Source organism: Ailuropoda melanoleuca, chromosome X, assembly GCF_002007445.2.
Source record: "Ailuropoda melanoleuca isolate Jingjing chromosome X, ASM200744v2, whole genome shotgun sequence".
In the NCBI taxonomy this organism is placed as follows: Eukaryota; Metazoa; Chordata; class Mammalia; order Carnivora; family Ursidae; genus Ailuropoda; species Ailuropoda melanoleuca.
Genome location: NC_048238.1, coordinates 96,741,666 through 96,754,456, shown reverse-complemented (window position 1 = coordinate 96,754,456; position 12,791 = coordinate 96,741,666). Strand labels below are relative to the sequence as shown.

The 12,791-nt window shown below is 38.6% G+C and overlaps 1 protein-coding gene and 1 pseudogene across 2 annotated transcripts in view; one reads left to right on the top strand and one right to left on the bottom strand.

The window, feature by feature from the left end:
- Positions 1–12,791, top strand: part of FAM122B (family with sequence similarity 122B) — a 206,817-nt gene that overhangs the window by 85,798 nt on the left and 108,228 nt on the right. The gene's annotated exons all lie outside the window — the stretch shown is intronic.
- LOC100479659 lies at positions 5,524–9,373 on the bottom strand (annotated as a pseudogene).

The following is a 12,791-nucleotide window of genomic DNA, read 5'->3' as shown; positions in this document are numbered from 1 at the left end:
TTGTTTCTCAGAGTCCATAGTCTCTCATGCTTCATTCCCCCTTCTGATTACCCCCCCTTTCTTTATCCCTTTCTTCTCCTACTGATCTTCCTAGTTCTTACGTTCCATAGATGAGAGAAACCATATGATAATTGTCTTTCTCTGCTTGACTTATTTCACTTAGCATTATCTCCTCCAGTGCCATCCATGTTGCAGCAAATGTTGAGAAATCGTTCTTTTTGATGGTTCTTTTCTTTTAACACTTGAAAAACATGATGCCACTTCCTTGTGACCTCCACAGGTTCTGATGAGAAACCTACTGTCATTAGAATTGTTTTTCCCTGGTAAGTAAAGGTATAATTTCTCTCCGGCTCTTTCAAGATTTTTTCTTTGTTTTTAGTTTTTAGAAGTTTGACTATGTATCTCAGCCTGGATTTCTTTGGGTTTATCCCCTTTGGGATCCACTAAGCTTCTTGAATCTGTAAGTTTATGTCTTTTGCCAAATTTGAGAAATTGTCAGCCAGTATTCCTTTGACTACTTTTCCAGCCCTGTTTTCTTTCTCCTCTCCTTCTGGGATTCTGATGCCACAAATATATCTTTTGATATGATCCCATAGGGTCCTAAGGCTCTGTTCATATTTTTTGTTCTACTTTCCCTCTGTTGTTCATCCTGAGTAATTTCTATTTTTTTAATCTTCAAGTTTACTACTTCTGTTTTCTGTCTCTTCCATTCTGCTATTGAGCCCATCCATAATTTTTTTATTTTGGTTATTTTGCTTTCTCAGGTCTGAAATTTCCATTTGATTCTTCTTCATATCTTCTTTTTCTTTGCTAAGAGTGTTCTACCCTTTGTCCTTATATTTGTAAATACTGCCTCAAATGTTTTTATGATGGGTGCTTTAAAATCTTTGTCAGGTAATTCTAATACCTGTGTCATATCAGTCTTGGCATCTGTTGATAATTTTTTGGTCTGTCCTTGTTGGTGTTTTGGGGTTGCCAGTTTCTCCAGCGCCCAGTCTGGGATAGATGAGGCCAAAAGAAAACAGAAGGAACATACTGACATGTCTTCTCAGTTCCCAAGGTCCTTAGCCAGTCTGTCTGAGTCTTCTCTCCACCTATCAGAGTCTTCCGATGTTTGTTTTCTACATAACACGAAGTTTTTACCTATATTTAGTGGGACAAATAAGGGAAAGTACTTCTACATCATCTTGTCTTGCAAACGGAAGTACAAGGTCATCTTTAATGACTTCCAAAATGTTTCATAAAGGTCTTACACAAATTTTGTGTATATGTATTTCTAGATCCTTGCTAAGAATCTATGTTTTGATTAGTATCATTCCTTTTTAAAAAATTACATATCCTGATTGGTTGTTTCTGGTATATTGAATTGATGCTGATTTATCCTATTACTATGTACAGCACCCTTGTTGAATTCTCTCAGTTTTAATGGCTTGTACATCCTATTGTATTTTATATGTCGGCAACTATATCATCTGCAAGTATGATCATTTTCTCTTTCTTTCCAATCCTTATATATCTTACTTCTTTTTCATATCCTATTATGTTTTCTGGGTCTTCAATTACAATGTCAAATGCAAGCAGTAATGACAGGCATCCTCATCTTCTTTTTTCTGAGTTTTCAAGTAAATGCTTGTATTCTTTTATCATTAAGAATGATTATTTTTTTAAAGATTTATTTATTTTTGAGAGAGATCGCGGTGGGGGGACACAGCGGGGAGAGGCAAAAGGAGAGACAGAGAGAGAGAATCCCGAGTAGACTCCCTGCTGAGCGTGGAGCCCAACACAGGGCTGGATCTCACGACCCTGAGATCATGGCCTGAGCTGAAAGCAAGAGTTGGATGCTCAACAGACTGAGCCACCAGGTGCCCCATTAAGTATGATTACTGTAGATCTTTGGCTACTATGTAAAGAAAGGGCTGTAGAAGGGCAACAGGGGGAACTGAAAGACCAGTTAGGATGCTAATGCAGTAGGCTGGGTGAGAGGCTGGAGTGGCCTGGATTAAGACGGTAACAAATGAATGTAGCAAATATACAGAGAAAGGGACAGATTTGAACTATATTTTGGAGACAGACTTGAAAACATTGGATAGGGGCTGAGGGTAAAGAAAAGAGGAGAAATCAGATTGATGTCTTACTTGGGGCCCATATAATGGCATGGATGGTGATGCCATTTTCTGAAGTATAGAACACTGAGGTAGGAATATATTTTGGGGACAAAATTAAGGGTTTTCTTTGGGTTACATTAAATTTGAGATTCAATGCCAGACATACGAGTGGATATTCTAAAAGGACCTTGGATAAGAGTCTAGAGCTTAAGAGGAGATGTCAAAATGGTAGATATAAACAGCATATAGACAGTGTTTAAAGCCATGGCATTGTATGAGATAATCTAGGGTGTAGTGAAGCTAGAAAACAGGACTAAGGACTTCAACATTTAGAGGTTAAGTGGAGAAGGGGAAGGCAGCAAAAGAGACAGAAGAAACAGCCAGCAAGATAGGAGTAAAACTAGGAATTTATCCGAATAAGATAATTGGACAAGCATGTACAGATATACATGTACAAATATACTCTTCACATTATTTTTTATAATAGCAGAAATTGGAAATAAATGTCTGTAGGGAGATGATTAAATAAATTATGGTGCATATGTACTCTAGAATACACAGGCAGACATTAAAAGGATAACATAAATCAATACTTATTGACCTATAGGGAGGTCCATGACACATTATTCCACACAAGAGCAGGTTACAAAATAGCACAGATAGTATGTGCCCATTAATGTAAAATTGTATGTGTGAATGTGTTTGTGTGTGTGTGCGTAAATAGGGCCACAAGTGTAGTTTTGTTTTTCTACTTTATTGACCATCCCATGTGTCTATAACGGTGTTTTAGCACATAGCAGGCACTGATAAATGTTTTTTTGAAAGAATGAACAAATGAATATTGAAAAATGCTCCCCAAAATGTTCAGAGTGGTTATCTTTAGGTCTTGTGATTAAGGGTATTTTATTTTCCTTTCTTTTACATTTTGTTAGGATTCTTTTACAATGAGCATACATTCTTTTTATCAGGAAGAAAATTCTTATAATTTTTGAAACCACCTCCACCCTCGCCAGTTACCTATGACCTCGAAGTACCCCTGTTTGGCTGAATTCAGAGCAAAGCAGTTGCTTTGCCATTGTAAATCCATATTTGGGCAGGAAGATCCGAATGATAGCAGAGAGATATGTTGGCTCTTGGAGAGCTGGAGGCAGGAAAAGTGAACTAGGAGGTGAAGACTGACAGGAGCCGCAGGGAAGAAAGACTTGCGCCTTGCAGGAAAGAAAGGAGCAAAGCTGGGTTTTGCAGAGCAGAGCAGCATAGCACTCGAACCTGGGAACCCCTTGCAAAACCTGGCCTGGGGGGAAAGGAGCCCGTGGAACCAGACAGCACAGTGAGTTTTGCAATCTAAATTCTTGACTCACAATTGTGGATAGATATAGGAGTTAATAAAAAAGCCACACTGTGGTTCCAAGATTGTGCTACTTGGTATAGAAATGCCTCATTCCCTTTGGTAGTGGCAGTGGAAAATGATGAAAGCCTTGTGTTTGAAGAAGTCCTCGTGTTTGAAGAAGTCCTCAGTTCTTTATTTTTTCTGAAGCTGCAGGAGAAGCAAGTTGGGTTATGTTCCTTGAGTAACTGATTGGACCTACTTTGGAATTCCATGTGTGTGCTTGCCCAACCATGCTCTGTCCTCCCCTCCATTTCCCCATGTTAGCCTCTTGCTCCCCATCACCAGAATGTACCTAGATTTCTCCAGCGTGGAAGTTTAATCTCCTGCTAGCATTTCTCCTGCACTGTATTATGCTAAATGAGTGCTCATTTCCTTCCTGGCCTTAAGTTACAAAACGCTCTCTTCTGTTGCCCAAGTCTTGGAAAGTGCAGGCTCCAGGAAAAGGGTGGTGGTAGAGATAGGGTTGCCAGATAAAATACAGCATGCCCAGTTAAGTCTGAATTTCAGATAACCAATGAATTTCCAGGATAAGTATATCCCAGATAGTGCACGGGACAGACTTATGCCAAAAAATTACTCATCCTTTATCTGTAATTCAATTTTTTTTTTTTGCAAAATCTGGCAACCCTAGGTACAGAAAAAACTCATCTTGTGATACAAGCATTTTCTCAGTGCTTTTCATCCAAAATTTACCAGATGTTTCTTAGATGGACTTTCAGTTTACAAAAGGGGAAATAACTAACTTATTAAGTCAAAATTAGACTGCAAATTAATACTGGAGCTGAAATTTTAAGTTTTCAATTTCTCCAACACATGATTTAATTCAGTGATCTCTACATTAGTAATTTATTTGCTAGAAGGAAGCAGGAATAGAGTTATCAGAAAGGCACACATTCCCATGAAAAGCAAAATTTGAAAAAGAATTTAAAGGCAATGGCTCTTAAGATTTTAATTTCCTTTGGACCGTGGACATGACTATGTTTAGTCTCTAAGGTAGTGTTTCTCAAAGCATGGTCCCTGGACCATTTCCATCAGAATCACCTGGGAAGCAGTCTGTAAATACAGGCAGCAAATAAAGCTAATTGATCCCTTCAAGGAATGAGCCTATGGTCTTTCTCTCACTGGCACCACAATCACTTCCTCCTTCGTCTTCAGAGCTTTTATTTCATTCCACTAATAGCTTTTATCTGGAGGATCTCAATGACAGAGGGTTTGTGAGTTTTAAGGTTTTGTTTTTTCCATTGGACGTTGCCAAAGCAAAATTGTGAAAAGGCAAAATTCTGAAAAGGCAAAATTGACGATGGATTTGACACATCCCCTGACACACCCTTGGATTAAGGAATCAAAATAACTGTAAATTGTATGAGAGGAAATGATTGTCCTAGCCTATATTAAATCACCAAATTTAACTTGATCTTGGAAGCTGAAGAAATCCCTATCACCTTCTTCTTGCCTTGGTACCTAGCCATTCCATAAAATAGACTCCCTACTTCTCCTGGGCCTCACTCCAAGAGAACTAATCATATCTTAATAATTTGGTACAGAATCACAGTGTCATTGCTCCAGGTCAGTATTGCACTCTATCAGATTGGAGAGCAGAAATTATTATCACAAGTTAAAAAGAATGAGGTCAAGAGGTACAACTTGACTCTCAAAGCATCCCTAGGACATATGTATAACCAGAATGACTTTTTAAATTGAGGAATTACAATCATTCTCTGGTAGAGCAAAGCAAATGTGTTCCGTCAATCTGTCATTTCACATTTATAGCAAACAGTCTCACATTTGGTCAATTCCTTAATCACATGCTAATAAAAATAACAGGAATAGTTTGGTAACTCACCCCACGCTACTAAAATGCAAGTAACCCAAGATGGCTTGGCTGTTGTTCTCATCTCATTTTATCACCAGGGACTCTATTCTTCTTAGTTAGCCTTATGTGCTGCCAGTTGATACTTGCCTAAATATTTCCTTCATACTCAGAACATTATAGTTCCTTTTTCAGGCTTCAAATATTTCCACCTAATTCTAGAAATACGTGAGGTACGCCTGAAACGCTGACAGCTGTATCTCAGACCCAAAATAGTCAGGCCTGCTCTAGAAGACACATTGAGCAAACAGAACCAGGAGTTTGAAGGTGACAGCTGACCAGGCATCAGTAGGAAACTGCCAGGTGCTCAGTTGATCCAGCTAGGGATGGGAACAGACAGATTCTATTTCTAGAAATAGTACAGAGGATGCCAACAAGTCATGGGATATACGTGATAGTACAAATCTTCCTTCCATTTTGTGGGTAGCTTGGGACGATGTCTCAGTAACCTTAAACTTGCTGCGAAAATTAACATGTCTGATGAATAACCTTTGACATTGACTTGTTTAACTCCTATTATCTTCAAGTGACTTTGCTAGGCACTTTGAAGGAATATAAAAAAGTTTAGGACACAGACTCTACTCACATGGAGTTTTCACACCAGTTGGGGAATCAAGACAAATATGGGAAAGTCCTATCTTATGAGGGGTTAGGTTCCTGGTGAGCAAAAACATAATAATTTATAGACAAAATACCCCTCAAAAGTTCCTTTGAAAGGTGCTCCACTGAAGACAGAAATACCATTTTTCAGTAAGTCCAACACAGGTTTGTTTTTATTGTTTCCTCCAGCATTATACCAGACCACTCTTTAGTTGAGAACCAAGCCAATTGGCTTGCATTTAGGAGCTACGTTGAATTTGTAGACCGCATACATTTAAGCATGAGAGTCACTAGTGAGAGTCTCATAGGAAACAACACCATGTGAGGGAACAGCAGATTCACATCTCCCAGTTTAAGTTAACTCCAGGGCAAAGCAAAATGGAATGATGGATAGAATTACCCATATGATTTCAACTGCGTTCTCCCTCTCTGCAACTCTCCCTCTTTCCTTCTCCCCACCATCTCTTTCAAAGTTTCTAAATATAGATGGAGTCATATAGGAATGGTTTGCTTATATTACACCTCTCTATACCCATTTACTCAGATAGGAGAGGCCATGAGATGGTAAGCTTCCCCACTTACTGATTATATGACCTTGGCCAAGTGAACCCCACCAAGTATCCAGTCCCTCATCCATAAAATGAAGATGATAATTGCATCTTCCTGGCAGGATCATTCTGCTGATCAAATGCAATGCTTACAAAACGTTTCACCTAGTACCTAGTAACGTAAAAGCCTTAATAATGCTTAATGTGTGTGTGTGTGTGTGTGTATGTGTGTAATTGCTTTTATTTTTTTCAGCCCTATTGAGGTGTAATTAACAAGTAAAATCATAAGATATTTACTTATTTATTTTAGAAAGAGGAAGAACAGGGGTGGGGTGAGGGACAGAGGGAGGGGGAGAGGGAGAGAATCTCAAGCAGACTCGATGCTGAGTGCAGAGCCCGATGCGGGGCTCCATCTCATGACCCTGAGATCACAACCTGAGCCGAGACCAAGAGTCAGACACTTAACCAACTGAGCCACCCAGGGGCCCCAAATTGTAAGATATTTAAAGTATACATCACAGTGATTTGATATACATATACAGTGTGAAAGAATTCCCATCATCTAGTTAACACATCTATCACCTCAGATATTCATTTTTTTTGGTAGAACATTTAAGTTCTACTATCTTAGCCAATTTCAGTTATATAGCATAGTGTTATCAACCATAGTCACCATGTTTTACATTACCTCCTCAGCCCTTATTCATCTTATAGTTGAAACTTGATAACCTTTTGCCAGCATCTCCCTATTTTTCCCACTGCCCCCACCTCCTGGCAACCACTTTTCTACTCTGTGTTTCTAAGAGTTTGACTTTCTTTTTAAGATTCCACATATAAATGATACCATGCAGTATTTGTCTTTATTTGGTTCATTTCACTTAGTGTAATACCCTCAAGGTCCATCCATGTTGTCACAAATGGCAGGATTTTTCTCCTTTCTCATGGATTAATAATATTCCATTGTGTGTATCACATTGTGTGTGCATATATATATATATATATATATGCACAATTTCTTTGTATATATATGTATATACATTTACATGTATACATATACATTATGTGTATATATGTATATACCTGTGTATATATGTATGTATATATACACAATATGTGTGTACAAAGAAATATATATATACACAATATATGTATATAAAGAAAATGTGATTATATAATTTTTTTCTTTATTCATTCATCCACCAGTGGATGCTCAGGCTGTTTTCATATCTTGGCTATTGTGAATAATGCTGCAGTGAACATGGGAGTACAGATATCTCTTCGATACCCTGTTTCTATTTCCTTTAACTATATGCCCAGAAGTGGGATTGCTGGGTCATATGGTGGTTCTGTTTATAATTTTTTGAGGAAGCTGAATACTATTTTCCAGAGTGGTTGTATCAATTTACATTGCTTTTTTTTTTTTAAAGATTTTATTTATTCATTTATTTGACAGAGAGAGAGACAGCCAGCGAGAGAGGGAACACAAGCAGGGGGAGTGGGAGAGGAAGAAGCAGGCTCATGGCGGAGGAGCCTGATGTGGGGCTTGATCCCAGAACGCCAGGATCACACCCTGAGCCGGAAGGCAGACGCTTAATGACTGAGCCACCCAGGCCGCCACTCAATTTACATTCCTATCAACAGTGCACAAGGGTTCCCTTTGCTTTATATCCTTGCGGATGCTTGTTATCTCTTATCTTTTTGATAATAGCTATTCTAACAGATGTGAGGTGATATCTGATTTTGGTTTCGATTTGCATTTCCCTGATGATTAGTGATGTTGAGCACCTTTTCATGTACCTATTGGGCCATTTGTATGTCTTCTTTGGGGAAATGTCTATTCAGTTGCTCTGCCTGTTTTTTAAATCAGATTGGGTTTTTTTGCTGTAGAGTTGTATGAGTTCTTTTTATATATTGGTTATTAACCCTTATCAGATATGATTTACAAACTTTTTCTCTCATTCATAGGTTGCAGTTTCATTTTGTTGAGGGTTTCCTTCACTATGCAAAAGCTTTTTGGTTTGATGTAGTCCCACTTATTTATTTTTGCTCTTGTTGCCTTTGCTTTTTGTGTCAAATCCAAAAATACATTACCAAGGCCGTTGTCAAGGAACTTTTTCTGTTTTCTTCTAGGAGTTTTAGGGTTTTGGGTCTTATGTTCAAGTCTTTAATTTATTTTGGGTTGATTCTTGTGTATGGTGTAAGGGTCCAGTTTCATTCTTTTGCATGTGGCTGTCCAGTTTTCCCATCACCTTTTATTGAAGAGAATATCCTTTCCCCACTGTGTATTTTGGCTCCTTTGTCATAAATTAATTGACCATATATGTATGAGTTTATTATTGGGCTCTCTATTCTGTTCCACTGATCTGTATGTCTGTTTTAATGCCAATACCATACTGGGTTTTTTTCCTGTAATTTTATGGTTTTATTAACACAAATGCAGTGTGTGCATAAGCTGTCTGTCTGTTCATTTTCTTCACTGCACAGTCTGGCATTGGGTTTGGTGACTCTGATGGCCAGCTGGGCTGCTCTTTCCACAATGGCTTTGTGATTCTTAGAGGAGACGCTGTGAGATAAGTAAGATTTGTTGCACGTCAGCAGCACTTCAAACTCCTTGACGTTGTGGACTAGGAACTTCCGGAAGCCACTGGGCAGCGTATGTTTTGTTTTCTTGTTGCTCTGGTAACCAAATGTTGGGTGTCAAGCTCTGGCTCTTGAATCTTCTGCTCTCCCAATTGTCAGTGCCTCTGAGTTTCCACCAGTTGTGCTTTATTTTGACATATCGATTTGACTGGTGCCGGATGAATTTCTTGGTCTTCTTTTCAATGATCTTGGGGTTCACCAGAGGTCTGAGGGCAGCCATGATGCCATGTAGGAGATGGCTGCCATCTCTGCAGGTGGCACTGAGGAAGAGCCCATACTGTCTTGATAACTATAGCTATGTAACATGGTTTGGAATCAGAAAGTATGATGACTCCAACTTTATTCTTTTTTTCTGAAACTTGCTTTGGCTGTTCAGGGTCTTTTGCGGCTCCATACAAATTTTAAGATTATTTTATTTTATTTCTGTGAAAAATGCCAGTAGAATTGTGATAGGGATTGCACTGAATCTGTAGATTGCTTTGTGTAGTATGGACATTTTAACAGTATTAATTTTTCTTATCTGTGAGCACAGAATATCTTTTTATTTATTTGTGTCTTCTTCAATTTCTTTCATCAGTGTCATAGTTTTCAATATACAGATCTTTCACCTCCTTGGTTAAATTTATTCCTATGTATTTTATTCTTTTTGATGCAATTGCAAGCAGGATTCTTTTCTCAATTTCTCTTTCTGATAGTTCATTATTAGTATGTAGAAATGCAATTGATTTTTGAATATTGATTTTGTATCTTGCAATTTCACTGAATTTGTTTATTAGTTCTAACAGTTTCCTTGGTGGAGTCTTTGGGTTTTCCATGTATAATATCATGTTATCTGCAAATAGACAATCTGACTTCCTCTTTTCCAATTTGGATGTCTTTTATTTCTTTTTCTTGCTTAATTGGTGTGGCTAGGACTTCCAGTACAATGATGAATAAAAGTGGTGAGAGTGGGAATCTTTGTCTTGTTCCTGATCTTAGAGGAAAAATTTTCAGCGTTTTACATTGAATATGATGTTAGCTGTGGGCTTGTCATATATGGCTTTATTATGTTGAGGTACATTCCCTCTATACCTGTTTTGGCTTGTCATTTACAGCCTTTATTATGTTGAGGTACATTCCCTCTATGCCTGTTTTTTGGTTTGGGGTTTTTAAAAAAAGATTTTATTGATTTGTCAGAGAGACAGAGCGAGCACAAGTAGGGGGAGCAGCAGGCAGAGGAAGAAGCAGGCTACCTGCTGAGCAAGAAGCCTGATGTGGGACTCGATCCCAGGACCCTGGGATCATGACCTGAGCCAAAGATAGATGCTTAACTGACTGAGCCACCCAGGTGTCCCTATACCTGTTTTTTTGAGAGTTTTTTTTTTATCATGAATGGATGTTAACTTTTGTCAAATGCTTTTTCTGCATCTATTGAGATTATCATATGATTTTTATCCTTCATTTTGTTAATGTGGTATATTGCATTGATTTATTTGTGGATGTTGAGCCATCCTTGTATCCCTGGAATAAACCCCACTTGATCATGGTGTAGTATTCTTTTAATGTATTGTTGAATTCAGTTTGCTAATGTTTTGTTGAGGATTTTTACATTTATGTTCATCAGGAATATTGGCCTGTAATTTTTTCCCTCTAGTGTTTTTGTCTGGTTTTGGTATCAGGATAATGCTGAGCTCATAAAATGAGGTTAGAAGTGTTCCTTCCTCTCTTGTTTTTTGGAAGAGTTTGAGAAGGATTGATATTAATTCTTTAAACTTTGATAGAATTCACCCCTGATGCCATTTGGTCCTGGAGTTTTCTTTGTTGAGAGGTTTTTGATTATTGATTCCTTAACTAGTAATTGGTCTCTTCAGATTTTCTCTTTCCTTATGATTCAGTCTTTGTGGGTTGTATATTTCTAGGAATTTATTTCTTCTAGGTTGTCCAGTTTGTTGTCAAATAGTTATCCATTGTAGTCTTTTATGATCCTTTGCATTTCTGTGTATCATTTCTAACGTCTCCTCTTTCATTTATAATTTTATTTATAAATGAGTCCTCTCCCCTTTTTCTTGGTAAGTCTAGCTAAAGGTTTGTCTGTTTTATTTATCTTTTTAAGAAACAGCTCTTAATTTCATAGATCTTTTCTATTGTCTTTTTAGTCTTTATTTCATTTATTTCTGCTCTGAACTTCGTTATTTCCTTCCTCCTGTTAACTTAGCACTAGTTTTTTCTTCTTTTTCTAGTTCCTTGAGGTGTAAAGTTACGTAGTTTATTTGAGCTTTGCTTTTTCCTTAATGTGGGAATAAATCACCATGAATTCCCTTAAAATTACTTTTGCTGCATCCCATAATGTACTACTGTTAACTATTATAGCAAGTGGTTTATATGTGGTATATGAGATGAGAGAGACATGCCTTCTGTGTTGAGGAATTTCAGGGGAGGGAGACGTAACTGGATGTGTGTTGGCAGGGATGGGTCAAGGGTAAAGTGATTTTTGAACTTGACGAGGAATGGGTGACATTGGAGAACCGGAAGGGAGGGAAGGAGTGAAGGTGGAGTACAGAGAAAGCCAAGGTGTGGACAAGGGAGGATGCTCAAGAGACCAGATGTGAATGGAGGTAGGTAAGGAATCCTGTGTAGTAGAACATTAGGAGTTACTGTTGGAGAGGGAAGGGGCGGGGGGGGGGGGGCATATGACCGAAGGCCTTGAATGCCAGGCTGTGATTCTGGAGGAATTGTTTGAGATTTTTCTTGCAAGAGTGATAGGATGATAAAACTTTCCTACATATACTTTCCAAATGTAGCTCATCTGTCAAAGTCCAGCTCACAGCCACTTCCTGTTGGAAGCCTTACTGGACCACTTCCCCTCCTGGATTTCATTCTTCCTTTTCCAAATTCTGTTGACACTGATTGCTTTTCCCCTGCAGTAATTTTGACCTTAACCTTCTACTGTCTCATCTTGGGAGCTAGCTATGTTTTGTGTATGTGGGTTGTGTACGGAGAAGCTATCTTTTCTCTGAAGATAGAGCCTTGCCTTTCACTTCCTCTTTCCCACACAGAGCTTAGCACAATGTGGGCTCTGAAGGAATAATTTGAATTAACTCAGTGATTGATTATGGACATGCCTAACTGGAGTAGGAAATACAAAGTGTCCCACAGGCAGGATGTGTACTGGCTCTGTGAGGAAAGTAGTAAAATTAAAGAAAGGTGGATAGGCTTCAATGTCCTAGGCTCATTCCTGAAGTCCCAGGTTCAGGTTTTTAAAACATTTTTCTAAATACCTTGGCCTAAGTTAGTTGGGACCTTCCAAGCCAAACAAAGGCTAGCTGGCTGGCTGGACAAACTGGTGTAATGGCTTCAGAGAATGGAGGGCTGTCCAGGAAGAGATGCCCCAAGTGCTGCCCTATGGGGGAGACCAGCTTCCTCACAGCCCAGAGAAGGAAGAAAAAGAACCTCTGTCTTTAATCACAGCTATTCAAGAAACCAGCTCTGCTGAGAGCAGCAGACTCTGGGAGGAAAAAAAATATAGTCTTTGCAAAGGAAACTTTTTTCCAACCTGAGGTCAAGCTCAGGAGTCAAACTGTAAAGGGACTGGGAGGGAGAGCCTGGGTCTGAAACGAAACAAGAGAGCCTGTCACAGGCCCGTTTCCAAAGAACCACAT